This window comes from Emydura macquarii, unplaced genomic scaffold (genome assembly GCF_026122565.2).
Source record: "Emydura macquarii macquarii isolate MOO-44397 ecotype Brisbane River unplaced genomic scaffold, CSIRO-AGI_Emac_v2 contig_705, whole genome shotgun sequence".
NCBI classification, from domain to species: domain Eukaryota; kingdom Metazoa; phylum Chordata; order Testudines; family Chelidae; genus Emydura; species Emydura macquarii.
The window spans coordinates 39,116-54,281 of NW_027130842.1; the positions used below are offsets into that span (position 1 = coordinate 39,116).

At 40.3% G+C, this 15,166-nt stretch overlaps 1 pseudogene; it reads right to left on the bottom strand.

Annotated features, from left to right (window-relative positions):
* Positions 1-8,691: 8,691 nt before the first annotated feature.
* Positions 8,692-9,580, bottom strand: LOC137149013 (trace amine-associated receptor 2-like; annotated as a pseudogene).
* Between the last annotated feature and the right edge of the window lie 5,586 nt (positions 9,581-15,166).

A 15,166-nucleotide genomic window follows, 5' to 3' on the forward strand; every position in this document is an offset into this window, starting at 1 on the left:
AATCTTTTAGCTAATATAGTGAGATAATAATATTTGTATGTGACAAATATTTGTAACAGTGTAGCTCATACATTAGAATAAAACATACAGTTATTTGACAGTAACTATTTAATGAGCTCTGCTGACGTAAAACAATATGATGAAATAAAACAGATTAAATAGTAAACATTCAGGGAGGGAACGGAAGAGCAGTTAATTAAATATCATATATTTTTTCATCCCTATTTTATATTATTAGCTTTAATAAACTGATTAGTTATTATTTACTATTTGTATTACAGTAGTGCCCTGAATACCAAGCAAGACCAGGTCCCTATGTGCTGAGTGATGCACAAACATAAAGATCATCAGCTCTTCAGTGACAATATTAGATTAAATTGTATCTTGTAATTTAACAACCATTGGAAACATTCATGTTATATGGGCTGTAACGGATGTGGTAGCTTAGTTGACTCTCTCCTGCATTTTCATCAAGAAGTTATGCAGTCCTCCTCAGCAGTCCCCAGGGGTCATTTCAGATTTTGATTATGAATACAGAAATTCAGTTTTATATTGAAAATATGACGTCGTTTTCTCAGTGTGCTAAGGTTTTCCAGGGGAAACTTATTCAGGAAATCAGATGCATTTTGTCTGTCATGAAGTCTCAGTTATAATGATTAGAATGAAATAAATAAAAAAAACTAGGACTCATGCAGGTTAGTTGCATCACCTAAAGGATAAGAAAATAAGAATTCATGAGGTAGAAACAAGCTGATAACATTTTGCTGCATTATTAGCGATGACTACAACACTACCAATATTTAAGCATGTGGATGACTTTATCTATGTGAGTAGTCCCATCAAAGTCGGTGGGTCACCCATCGATTCTAATAGTACCACACACATTGGGTGAGGTTGGATGTGCTTCGGTATCTGCCTTTTTGGAAATAATAAAATTGTTTCTCATCATTAGCAGCAGCATTTTGCACAGAGGCCGAGACACCTTTATTTAGACAACACCATATTAATAATACAGCTTGTGTTTTTTTCTCATTACATATTTTAAACTGTGAACTATGAAGCAAAATTATTTTAAAAGTTGCTTTTGGTCTTTGCTGGTCCATCCTGATGTTTCAAGACAACTTCATGAGCTATTTTTGTAAACAGGAACCAGAGGACAGCCAAGGGGGTTGGGAGAACTTCAATCTATTTATTTTTACATTTATATTTATATATCAATATCTCTCTTCCTCCGGGGAACTGGACATCTGGGAAAGAACTGACTTTAATCTCATTTCCGACTGAATGAAGAATGGAGATTCAGTTTCAGCTTAAGAAGTGCAGAGAAGGGGCATCATAAAGAAGCAGTAAAGGATATCCAGGATTTTATTTGGGTTCTCAATTCACATTGAATGCCTTCAGTTTGTAACCCTTGGTATGCCAACATATACAGTATTAGTAGGATGTGACATAGGTCCACATCATTCATATTTTAAATTAATCTTTTTTCAATGCATGTTATTTCTGAATTGCAGACACTTAGGTCTGAGGAGCAAGAACAAGAGGTAAATTCTGTTTTCTCCCTTGAAACAGTGTCTCTAGAAGAAAATATTGACATAATTCTGCATTCCCTGTTTGAAACTAGTGTCCTACATTAAAATAAGCACTAAAAGGAGAAAGTGATATCACCTTCTTGACTAATTCAATCTTTCATATAAAGTGGCATTTAAAGCCTGATTCTGCACCACTGAACTCAATGAGAGTTTTGCCATTAACTTCAGTGAGAACAGAAGTAAGCTCTGAACTCTGATCCTGTAAATGGCTCCAGGTGGCTAGACCATGAGCCCCAGCAGAGCCCCATGGAAATCAATGGAGCTCAGCAGGGGTGGAGGTCTGCCAGCACACAGGATTAGGATTTCAGTGAGTAAACTCGCAGTCCCATGAGTTTGGTTTCAGTAATTCTTCTTAAAAATAAAAAGCAAATATAGGCAACACAAAGGTCCAATCATGCATCTCACACACATCCTTTTCCTCCCCTTACCTGCCCATGTCCAGGTGAAGCCTTGATAGATCACAGGCCTGTTTTAAAACAACTTTCTTATTGTTCCCCTGTTTGTGCAAAGGTTAATATCGAATTTTAAGGGCAGATTCCCTCAGAGTTACTGCCTGGAATTACCAGAGGCTACAACACACTGTGCTTTTATGACTTTACAATCAGAGCTCAGGAGATTTTGAGTCAAATGGGAAAAAACCCAAGGACATCTTGGCTTTTAGTAGGTAAACAAAGGAAAATCTCTTGGCGGTACTAATCTATTCTCCCCGGACCTCAACATCTGTTTCTGATTCCTTTGCCACCTCAATTTTTTTTTTCTTTTACTTTCAGCAATTAAATGGCTATAATCTTTTGATTAGAGATGACTCTTAAGACAATGCCATCATTCTGAAGCCATGATTTCTGTTAATGTAATTAGTCCCTGCTCTGGCTTTAAAATGATGGTGCTTTTTATATGAAATATAATTACTGTCTTCTGGTTAAAGTGCACAGTAGATCCAAGACGAAGGCAGCTATTAAACAAGATTTGCTCCTAAACAAAAATACAGTGTTTGAATTTTGGTGCATTTGGGGGTAGTCAGTCTAAATGCCTTTCTTATGATTTTGAATGGGCATGAGCTATTTATAATTTTTTCATTTGCTTCCCACATTATTGATAGTATGTTGTTATGTTCTGCTTCTTGCTATCCTACAGAATACGTCCAGAGACATTACCACTATAGAAATTTGACTCAGTAACAATTGTCCTTCATTCTCATCCTATGCTCCAGTATAGTGGATAAAAGTTAACAGCATGTTTCTGGTGGTAGAACAGAAGACGGGTCGATTGCATTGCCTGAGTTCTAATTCAAACTCTTAACACTGATTTTCTGTACCTTGGATAAATCACTTACCCTCTCTCTGTCTTAGGGCTTGTCTTATAACATTGCTGCAGCACAGCTGTAGCTCTTCAGCCAAGACACTACCTATGCCAACAGATGGGGTTCTCCCATTGGTATAGGTAATCCACCTCTTCAAGAGGTGGTAACTAGGGGCTGGTTTACACTTACCTCGCGATTCAGCGGCAGTCGACGGGAGTTATGCAAACTATGCAGAGTATCTTGCGTAACTCATGTCGACTGCTGTGCTTCCCTTCTGCGCGCTGTTCACACTGCGCTGCGCTGACGGGAACAGCATTCCCGTCGACGCAGCACTACGCTTCTTGAGGGGGTGGTTTACTCAGTCGACTTCCTGATCGATTGAGCGAGTTTACACTGACCGCTCAATCAATCCAGAAAGATTGATCTGGCAGCGGCGAATTTGCTGCCGTCAGTATAAACACAGCCTAGGTTGACAGGAGATTTCTCCCATCAAGCTAATACGGTCTACACTGGGCGTTAGGTCGGTTTAACTGTGTCACTCAGGGGTGTGGATTTTTCGCACTCCTGAGTCATGTAGTCATACTGACCTAATTTCCTTGTGTAGACCAGCCCTTAGTTTCCCCCTCTGTGAAACAGGCGTGATGCCACTTACCTGCCTCACAAAAGAGTGTGAGGATTAAGTTACAATAGCGACCTACTCTGCAACTGAAATACGCTGTATTCACACTGCCTGCCAGGTACAAAGACAAGCCTGTCATTTTCTTTTAAAAATGTTAAAGTGAATGTAATGCTCATGATAATGAGGGTCAGTTAAGAACTGCTTAGAGAAAGGGATAATGTATATCTGCATAATGGGGGACAAATCCTGCATCATTTAACCAAACAGGCCCAGATTCCCAAAGATCTTTAGGCTCCTAACTTCCACTTAAAGCAGTGGAAGTTAGGAAACAAAATATGTCTGAGGAGCTGGGCCACAGTCAATGGTGAATGCATGAAACTGGAGACATAATTTATTCCATCAGTATGTTTCCTTAGAGTGTTCTTGCCAATGAACTTCAACCCTCACTTGTAGCATTCTTTGATGTCCTTATCCCAGGCTTAAGTCTTTGTGATGAATAGTGCCAAGCCCTGGGGGTTTTTTTGCTGTGTTGCCAAAGGTGGACAACCAAGATCATATTAAATTAGGGTATCCAACAATTTGCTAAAATATGCTTTCCTTTAAAAAGGTTGAATAGCTCATATTTTTCACGGTTTTCCAGAGAATCAGAGATTTATAAAAACCTTAGAAAAGGTTATAAATACTGTAAGAATAGGCTAAGGGACAGATTTAGGAGCTAAAGATGCAGGTGGGCACATGGATGACTTGGATAAATCATTTAATCTATTCTGTGATTCAATTTCACATCTGTAAATAGCATTTACTTACCCCACTGGTGTGTGGTAATTATTGTGAAGAGACCAGATACTATAATGATGAAAACAACACAAGTAGATAGACTCAAAAGCCTCATTATCCTGGTGCTTAGTTAATCAAAGCTCTTATCTTTTTCCACTTCTAGAATCAGATTTTAGAATCTTTTTCAATGAGCACCTTAAAGCACAATAGAAACATATAATATTTAAATCATTGTAATGGTGTCTTCACAATGGCTACATTATCCTTGTTTTTTGTTTGTCACTGAGGTGTGATTTGTCATATTACATCTTTGGTAGGATAAGCCAAGCAAACCACTAGTAATGCTGTGTGAAATGTTTCCCTACCGCTGAACCTACAGCAGATCAGGATGGGTGCAGAATCTAGGACACCCCATGTACAACAAACTTTTGGCAGACTTTGCTAATACTATTTACACAGATGTATTCATTCTTCATTCATTTCCTTGGGGATCCTCTCCATGCCTCCTGCCCAAGCTCTCCTTAGCTTTTTAAATAATACTCTGATATAGCATGTAGCTGGGAGGTGTGGCCTCCCTTGGAGATTGACACCAAGAGAGAGCCAAACCCCCCCTGGGGGTGGAACCCAGGAAGGCAGCACCTGACGGGAAGCAGGTAGGCGGGGTTAGGCCTATAAAACCCAGGCCTGCCCGCTCAATCAGGGGCGAGGAGCCGAGGGAGAAGGCTGCCTCTCCCTTGGTGCTTGAGCATACGCCTGGCCCCGACTGCTATGACCCAGAGGAGAAGCTGCTGGATCTACCCACCTCGTGGGGCCCTGAGGATCTGGAGGAGCTGCCTGAGCCGGACAAGCTGAAGGAAACCCCTGGATCCAATGACCCGGAGGAGGGGCTGCCAGAGCTTCCTACTGCCTGGGGCCTGGAGGAACGGCCACAGCTGCCTACTGCCTGAGGACCTGGAGGAGCTGCCCGAGCTACCCCGACCTGGGGTGAATGCCTGTTGAGGGCCAGAGCCTATCCCTTGCTGCCCTTCTGCCTAGAGACTACTTACTCGCCCTACTAAAGGCTAGAGACTGCTGCCTGTCTGCCCTGCCCTGCACTGCCTAAAGGCCAGGGCCTTCGACCATTTCCTCACCCTCTCGGGCTATTAGACTGTGTGCTTGCCCAGCCAAGGACTTGAGACTGTGTTCCCTATTGTTTGCCTGCCCTATGGAAGGGCCAGGCCCTAGACTGTTTCCTTGCCCCCTGGGGCTAGAGACTGCTTTCTCCCCTTGTGGGCCTGCCCTGCTAGAGGGCTAGCCTGGAGACCATTGACTCGCCCCACTGAGGGCTGAAGGCTGATTCCTGCTGCCGGCCCATCCCTGACTGAGGGCCGGGTCATAGACTGTTTGTCCGTCCTTTGAGGGCGAGAGACAATTACCCCCTACTAAGGGCCAGAGGCGGCCCCTTTAATTGGGACTCCCCACAGGGCGTAAGTGCCAGGAGGTGTGGCCTCCCTCAGAGATTGACACTGAGGGAGGGCCACCGGCACCGCCCCCTACAGGGGATCACTTACATAGCACTTTTCATCAGCAGAGTGCAACACTCTTTACAAAGGAGGTCAGTATCATTATCTCCATTTTACAGATGAGGAAAGTGAGGCAGAAAGGCCTGAGGCCTGAATCCACGAAGGGACTTAAGCATTTCAATGCCTAACTTCTAGGTGTCTTGAAAAATCAGTGGGATAACAATGGGATCCACAAAGCCAGACTTAGTCACCTTGGCTGCCTACAGAATACATGGGAAAAGATAGGTGCCAAAGAGTGGGATCCACAAGCTCCAAAACTAAACAGTGGACGATCCTAATGAGGAGTGTGTCCTAAGCCCCACTCCTCACACAATATTTGGCACCTAGATCCTGCCTGCAGGAAGGTACCTATTTCTGCTTGTGATCCACAGGTAGGAACCCCTCTCCCAGGGCAGTTTAGGCACCTAAGCCATTTCTTCCAAGAACTCCACAGAAAAATGGCTCGGGTGGTGGTGGAGGAAGAGAAGGCTGTGGTGCTGGCATTATCAGCATCTGGATTATGGTGTATTCTGATGTGGGTCTCTCTGTCTCTCTTGTTGAATCCATTCCACTTTAACTAAATGTTAGTTGGGCTAGAGACAGAGTGATAATCATTCTACAATCCAGGGGGAGGGCACTCATATCTTCAAATCCTTTCTCCTCAGGAAGAGGGGGAATTGTACTAGGGTCTCCCACATGCCAGGTGAATACCCTAACCACTGGGCTAAAGGCAAGTTTCCCCCTCTTCCCCTCACCACCATTTTCTGTGGAGGTGGAGGTGTGCCTTGAGTGCACCTAATGAATTGGGCCCCATGGAGAAATAGACATTGCCCCATCTATCTTCACCTGTTGTGAGGATCAGGCTGGGGCCTAGTCCATAACACAGGCATGTGGATGCCTGCCTGTGGCAGCAGTGCACATGCCCAGAGGTAGGCGCCTACGAGTCCTTTTACAGCAAAAATGTTGGTGCTGAGCGAGTTTAGGCACCTAGAGGGGTAGGTTCAGCCATTCAGGGGTTATGTGGGCCACCATGATGCCTAAAATGGAACTGAGGTGACTAAATCCCTTTGTGGCTTTGTCTGGACTAAGGTGATTTGTCCAAGGTCACCCAGTAGGCAGGGGCATACATGGAAATAGAACTTAGGTATCCTGAGGCCCCACTTAGTGCTTTATGTGTGAGACCTTGTTGCCTCCTTTTAAAATTACTGGTATCATTACTGCATGGTATTTTACAGAGGTGTATCAAAAAGACCCCTGCCCTAGCCAGCCGATAGTTTAAACACCCAAAATACAGAAAACAGGAGCGGGAAAGAAGCAATATACAAACAAGGAGAATTAATTGTTGTGTTCAGTGTGCTTCTTATGAGTTTCTAAAACTATTTTTGTTTTGTGGGATTGAACTCCTTTTAAAAAAAAAAAAAAAAAGTTTAACTTGTGCTGTGAGCCATATTAAAATATTGGAATGAGGCAAGGAGCAGAGGTGAATGAGAGATCATTAAAAATGTTTAGTCAAAGCTTTTATGATGAAAAATGACTTTTTGGAATACGTGAAAATTTTCACAAAAATGTTTATATTTGAAATGTTATTAGAACAAACATTTTCATTTTGATTTTAAAACATTGTTTTGATTCTTTTTGTTTGTTTCCCTTCCTTTCTGTCCCTCTTTCTGCCCCGTCCAGTCTAATAAAGGGAAAAGGCAAAAAAGTGAAAAAATAAGAAGAAAAAAACCCAGAAAAATGAAAAACATTTAAACATGAAATTGAAACAAATTAATTTTTAAACTGAATCAAAATGAAATAAAAGTATTCAAATGAAATGAAAATGGTTTAATTTATTTCAAAATAATGAGAGACACAAGTGAAAGAATTTAGGTTGATAAGGAGATTGAGTCCACCCCCTTCAATCAGACCAGTTGAGGAGTTCAGGATAGAGGGACAATGGGAGACCACCCCACCAGACAAAATAGAGAAGGAGAAGATAGCAACAGAAGCGGGAAGGAACTAGGAGGTGAGGAAGATGGAGATATAACATATTTACAAAATCCAAAGTACAGTGGGGGCAGGGAGCAGTTGCGGTCACTGCGTCCCACTGTGCGTCATGTGACCAGTCGCTCTGCCTATGTTCTAAGATGAAGATTATGAAATTAATTGCTTTTTTCTTCTATCATCTTAATTTCAGAGCTTAATAAAATAAAATAAAATGCGTATACTGATTACACTGCATATTCCAGTAGACTGCATGGGTGAAACCCCTTTGAAGTCAATGGAAAGATTCCCCATATTTCCTACTGTAGTTCCCACCTGTATACTTGTATGGCATGTTAGATTAACATATAGATTGCTCACTAACTGAAGAAATGAAATGGGAAAAAAGAAAGAATAGAAATTAAGGAGATAAAGTCTGAGACAAATAATACAAAGAGAAAATAGAATTATAATACTGTACTACAATTACAGAAATAAAGGTGAGACAAGGTGGTTGTGGCAACATCTTTTCTTAGCCCGACAAGAGACAAGCTTGTAAGCTTCACAGAATTCCTCTTCAACTTCATCATTTTCTTGTTGCAAATGTCCATTTAGATTATTAATCCTTTGCAAATACATAGTTTTACTGAATTATAAGAGACATGTACTGACATTTTCTACTTATCGCTTACTTAAACATAATCATTCACTCTGTATTGTGCCATTGTATATTGTTCGGTGATAATCAGTGAAAAGTATTAGATGATAGCATTTTGTAGTAATAATTATGACAGATGAATAAGGAAGCTTTAATTTTAAACAATAATATTCAACCAAACAATGCCCCCTTTTTTAACTGAAAATCACCCCTGGATTCATTTGTTATAACCAAACACATTATTGATTTTCAGGAAACAGACTAGCTGTACAGAAGTGTGTCTGGAATATTTTACCTAATATGTATCTAAGTGCTTTTTGAAACCCTGGGTAGAAGAAACCACATATTGATGGATTACAGGTAGAGTTCAAATAGCCACACCATGTTAAGATATCGAACAACATTACAGGAGTAGAGAAATTTAAAAGTGGATCAATTAAGATTGTGAAGAAACACGGAAGCCAGCATATTAGGAACACTCCCATGGCCATACTCAGTGTCTTAGCAGCCTTCCTGTCTTTATTTTTGGAAAGTTGATTTGGCTTTTCATCATTTGCATTTTCAGGCATGCTGCTCATAGTATGTGCATGCTTTTTGATACTACAAAAATTTTGACATAAATTCCTATCATAACACAGCCAGGAGTAAAAAAGCCAACTATAAACAAAACTGTTCCCCATAATTTATTAAACATAATTGTAGCATGCAACTAAAATCTGATAGCCCTCTATTCCAGAAGCATAAGCAAAAGCAGCTGGTACTGACCAACAAACTGCTAGCAATTGCTTTTTCACAGAGATAGTGGTTTTGCTAAAATAATGCAGTGGGTAACAAATAGCATAATCGATCAACAGCAATGGAACAAAGATGGAAGATAGAAGTTACACTGAGCATCAGGTCAAAACTATAATGGACTTTGCAGAAGGTGATCCCGAAATACCAGCAGTTCTCCACAGATCTGACCATGCTGTAGGGCATAATTGTGAATCACAGAAGAAAGTCTGCAACCATGGACAGGATCAAGAAGTTGGTTGGAGAATGAAGCTGCTTGGAATAGGAGATTGAAATAATTATGGCAAGATTTCCAAAGATGGTGATGAAGATGGCTCCGGTCATGGACAAATACATTGCACCTCAAATGCCTGATGATCTGAATGTTTCAGGACAAGATCCAGTTCCAAATTCAGAACAATCAATCAAATCCTGGGTGGTATTAGGAGAAGCTATAATCCTTTATCTGATATTTTTCCTATTGCGATAGACACTGTTTTATGGGCAGTTTTTATGTTCACGCGTTTCCAATGGATTTCAACTCCTAACATATAGTACAATATAAAGTTAATTGGAAGTAACCATTAAACATTATTTAAAGTTATTGAGTGAAATCCTGGCCCCACTTAAGTCGACGACAAAGTTCCTGTTGATTTCAGTGAAGCCAGGTTTTCACCCATCATTTTGCTGGCAGATGCTGAAGTAATTTACAGGTGTTGACTCTGGAAACGATGATGAAAATCATTTACAAAAAATATATTTTTAAATAAAAATGTTAAGTCCATACTTTTTTTCAGATCATTAATTTGAATATTAGTATCACTTTTCTTTTGTGCAATCTATTGTTTGTCACTTAAGTTCCACATGTTAAAAAGCTATTTATTTTCCACAGATATCAAAATCAGCTGTTTTAATTAATGCCAAACATTCAAAAGGGGGCCGTGGGGAAGCAAAGAATTACAGTTATCATGGTGGGGGGAGGGGTGTTTTTGTGCTTAGTCTGGAATTTTTACTTCTAGTTAGCTTGATCTTCCATTTTTTTCTTTCTATTGGCCACTTTGTAAGACTAGTTTTCCCACATGGAATCTCTTCTCCTAACCTCTTACTTCATGATCCTCCAAAGGAATCTTTCTCTAGACCCCCAGGAAGTGATCACTGGTTTTCCACAAACCACAGTTTAAGAGCTGCTATTTTTAACAAATTGACTGCTTCAGAGCAAGCCTCCTCAGCAAGGGGATTTTTGTGCCCAGCTCACTCTTCCTTGGAGTCCTTTGAGAAATCAGGTAATGAGTTACACTCCTCAAACACTGATCTTACAAGTGTCACAAATTCAAAACTCCACTTTCTGTCATTTAGCTATTCCCACTGATGCTAAGCTCATATGCTGTGGATGATAAAGTACCCACCATGGACATTTGTAACTAAAATTTGTTGTAAAAATAAAAAAGCATATGACAAGAAATTCTGATGCCTTTATTTTCTCCTCACATACAACAGTTTTACACTGTTGTAACTCTACTGACTGAAATGGAGTTATTCTTCATTTATGTCAGTAGTAAATGGGAGGTGAATCAAGCCCTGTGTGTTAGGCATTTCAGAACAGTAGGTTGAACATAATGTGCATAAACATGCTAAAAATAAAGTTGGTATGCCCTCTATTTTATACTATTTGTAAACTTTCAGTTTTATCCCTGGAGAAATCTGGAGACTGTCAACCAAATAATACAGATGGGGATGTATATACATTATCTACGCACCTAATGCAAACGGTTAGTATTATTCTAATTTGTTATCAATCCTTTCTTCTAAAAAAGTAGCATGTTATTTTTTGCATTGCAGACTTTTGGCTCTTCAACAAGCAAAGGTGAATTCTATTTTCTGTCCTCTCGTAAGGTCTGATCGAATTCCCAAGGAAGTGAGTGAAAAAACTCCCATTGATTTCAAAGAGAAGGGATCAAGCCTTTAGTTTCTTTGTGAAAACACAGCCTCACCACTCTCTTCTCTTCTGCACACACTGCTAGAGATCATCCTATATTATATAAAGAAATAGAAGCAGAGAGAGATACCATCTCTATGGCAATTCAGCCTACGTATGTAAAGAAGAATGTGGGGAACAGCTCAGCCCCATTGTTTCTGTCTCAACAGATAAATTGACTTAAATGTAAGAAAAGGCAAACACACAACTATTACAAGATTAAAAAAATACTATAGATTCACACTCCTTTACCCTGCCCCTTGCTGCGTCAGATTAGATAAAACGGTTGACATATTCTTGAAGGTTTATTTTTCTATCATTGTCCAGTTTATCTGAAATATTAATGTTGAATTTGAAAGTAGAGCCCTTTAGTGCCTTTGCCCAGAATAACCAGGAAATGCATGTTACTGTGCTTTTATGACATTAGTCAGGTCTCAAGAGAATTTGAGCCAAAAGTATAATTGGGGGTTGGTGCTACAAGAGATAAATGAAGCCAGGTCCCCTGAAGGGATTATTCCGTCCTCCCAGGATCAATATCTATGTCTGCTTCATCTGCACTGACACACTCACCCATGAAAGCTGTTTTGTGATTTGGAGTGGATGAAAGCCTGAATGGAAGGGGGTCTTCTAGAAACAAGATGGAGAAAAAGTTGAGGTGTCAGGAGTAGATAGCACAATCTATTGTAGTGGATAATACATTGTATCTTTTGGCTTTTTGAGTAATTACCAGTCCTAAGGGAGATAATAAACCTAACTAAATTACTGTCTTGCCCTTTTGAATGAGCTATAAATCCTGTCACTTTTTCCACCTTGTCTCCCATCATATTTAGTTTGAAGGCTGCTGTGTTCCAAGATCCCATGTAACATATTGAAAGTCACAACCCATATGGGAAATTCCACTGTGTCACTGTCCTGAAGTGGAGGTGGAGAGCTGGAACTGACCAAACAAGGACTGACAGAGGTGTCACCACAGGGGATGGTATTAGAAATAAATGTAGAAAAGAAAGAAAAAAGGTAGAATTTATTATTCCAAGAGAAAAATACTCGTGTTTATGCAACATTAAGGTCAGCAAATCAAGTGCTCTGAAATCAGGGAATGGAGGGTTAAATTTAAACATTCAAACTGAACTCTGCCCCCTTGTACCTATTCCTTAAAAATGGCAATTAATACACACGGAGATTCTTATAGAACATATATACAGTGAAATACACAGAATAGTCTGGGAGCATAACATAGTAAAATCTCATTTCATGGGTGAGTTAATGATAGAAAAGTCAGGGTGGTGCCATTTGATTCATAAAAATCTACAGAAACATAATTTCAATGGTGTCATCCTCTGTGGCATGGTGGGGGAGAGGAGGAAGAGGGGGATTAGCTTCTGCCCTGGCTCCCAGTTCCAGGTCCTCTTATTGGGGGAAATTTTTATAGTACAATGTCATTTGAAATGGGTCGAATGATACCCTTATCCCATGAACATAATGGTACCAAACATGCCAAACTTAGAACAATTCTGTAGATCTATTTTCAAGAAAATGTTTAAAAATCAATGTGTTTTTAAGTATACTTTAACACAGGGATGCACTGCTTAAATTAAGAGAAAAAAGACAACGACATTGATCCTTGGGAAGTTAGCCTTAACATGTAGACTGAAAACATTTATTCGTCAAAGTCATCATCAGTGTTGTCTCCATCTAGGGCACCACGGCTAGACACACTGTCACACTGATCCCCGTCCATGCTCCCTCACTCATCTCTGTACATGGCAGGCTAGTGGCCAAACATTTCATCTTTGCACATGAACATTTGACTAGCTGAAGGATTGATTCAGCAGATCCTGGTATTTCACACAACTGCTGTGATCAGTCCATCCTCCAACACCCATCCATGCCCTGTAGGGGAGGGTAGTTTCAGATATACTTGACCATCTCAGAGACATTCTATTGCTTATAATTTGCCCTCTTGATAGCAGGTATAAATGCACCCCATGTTGGTGGCAATTTTCTCTGTTTGTCTGCTCCTTGGGAAACAGCCACCAACACAGCTCAGCAAGTGTGATAATGTTGGTCTTCAAATGGTAAACTCGGCATGTGAACACCTCCAGCCCATTTAAACTGCAACAGTGATTGTCTCAGCCATTCCAAGCACCTACAGAGTGAGGAGAGGTTTTCAGAGGCTGAATCAAATGCCTTCCTGTAAAATAATCTGGTCTTTCCAGCCACCCATCCAGTAATGACACATCCTGAAAGGGCAGCCTGGCAGTGCAGTGGCCTTTAATGGTCCTAGTGATAGGAACACATCTGAGGGATATATAGTGATTTTGTTCTCTGGCAGCAAGCACAAAAACAGAATCTTGGGAAGACTTGGGCAGCATCTCACAGGAGGCACTAGAACATCTGTGTCTTGTGCAAAAATCCAGAGTTTAATAACACCTCTCTCTGTGGCACTGATGGCATGCAAGATTATTTTAGTGTCAGCGTCTTCATGGAAACTATGAAGAAACTCCACTGAACAGTGCAAGGCAGCAGCTTCATTGTGCCCAGGTAACAATGAAATTCTTCAAGAAATTATTTGCATGCTGAAGCATTTTTCCCACAAGGGATGCAATTAGCTCATCCTTCGTCTGAGTATGAGACACTAGTTTCTTCTCTGTGACGTTGGAGACGTTTGTGTAGTCAATGATTTTTGTATTGGACAGGTGCAATATCACAGAATTTCTTTTTTCTGGTAATATTTTTACTTGATTCCTCTGCATACATGTCAAATATGAGGTGGGCTTTGTCATAGGTCCAGTATTTTCTCTATAGCTTCATAATGAATTGTTCGGCCAAATATGGGTGGGTTTTAATAGCTTCTGGTTTGTGGAGAGCTTGTCCTTCAACCATAACGTCTATGACTGCTACAATGAAAGGCCTCTATCGGCATAAGGTACTGTCCACCTTGTCAGTAGGTGCTGGCTTAAGAAGACTGTACAAGATGTGCATTAGTTTGCTTTTCTCCTGGCACTTACACATTGTCCTATCGAATATGAACATCAATCACGGTACCACAGAGATCTTACACTTTCCCGAAGTAGCACATAGATCAACATCATGCTGAGATCTGGACAGGACCAGGAGATGAGCAAACAATAACCTGTCTGTGGTTATCTCTGTGACAGTCCCTGTAACCTTTACCCTTGTTTGCTTTTTTGCATTCGAGCACAGCTTTAGTCTGATCTTCTTGATTGGAGCCCATAGAATGATGGATCCTCGGATAATTCTTTAGGTTTTGAAGGTTTCATATAAGTCATGACCCAAAGTATCCATTTGACTGACCTCTTTAGCTGCCTCATCACTGAAGGCTGCTTTCCTCATGATATTAATGAGCTGCAGTCCATCATATGCAAATGCATGCCAGTGTGAGTAAGCTCATCCTGAAGCTTTAAAATTGCCCTTTCTTGCCGTTTAACAGCATCTAATATGTCTAGCTGATGTTTGGTTACTTCTGTGGAAGTCATACCATCCATACCGTTCAAAATTTGATGGCATTCTGGGGTTGTCAAATTGTCCAGCATCTTCAACTTTTTCCTGATGCTTGATGGACTTCCTCTCCAGCTTGACAAATTCAGGTTATTGGTACACTTCTTTTAGCATATAAGGTGCCACTGAGCATTGTGGTTAATCAGATCCTCCACAGTGGTATTCTCCAAAGATTAAGCTACTAGTTGGTACACTATGTCTCCTTGATGCCTAAAAGTGATCAAGACCAAAGTAAAAAATAAGGATTTTGTAATAAATTACTTTGGATTGTAATTAATTATGTTATGTAATGTATGTTATGTAACTATCTGTATACCTTTGGCAGATGGATTCCAGTAATTTCTGGCTGAATGTTGACATCTTAACTAGTGGCTCATTATAGCTATTGTGGCATAATGAACAAAGCTGATATTCAATAACACTGAACTGCTTCTAATTTGTCGATAATG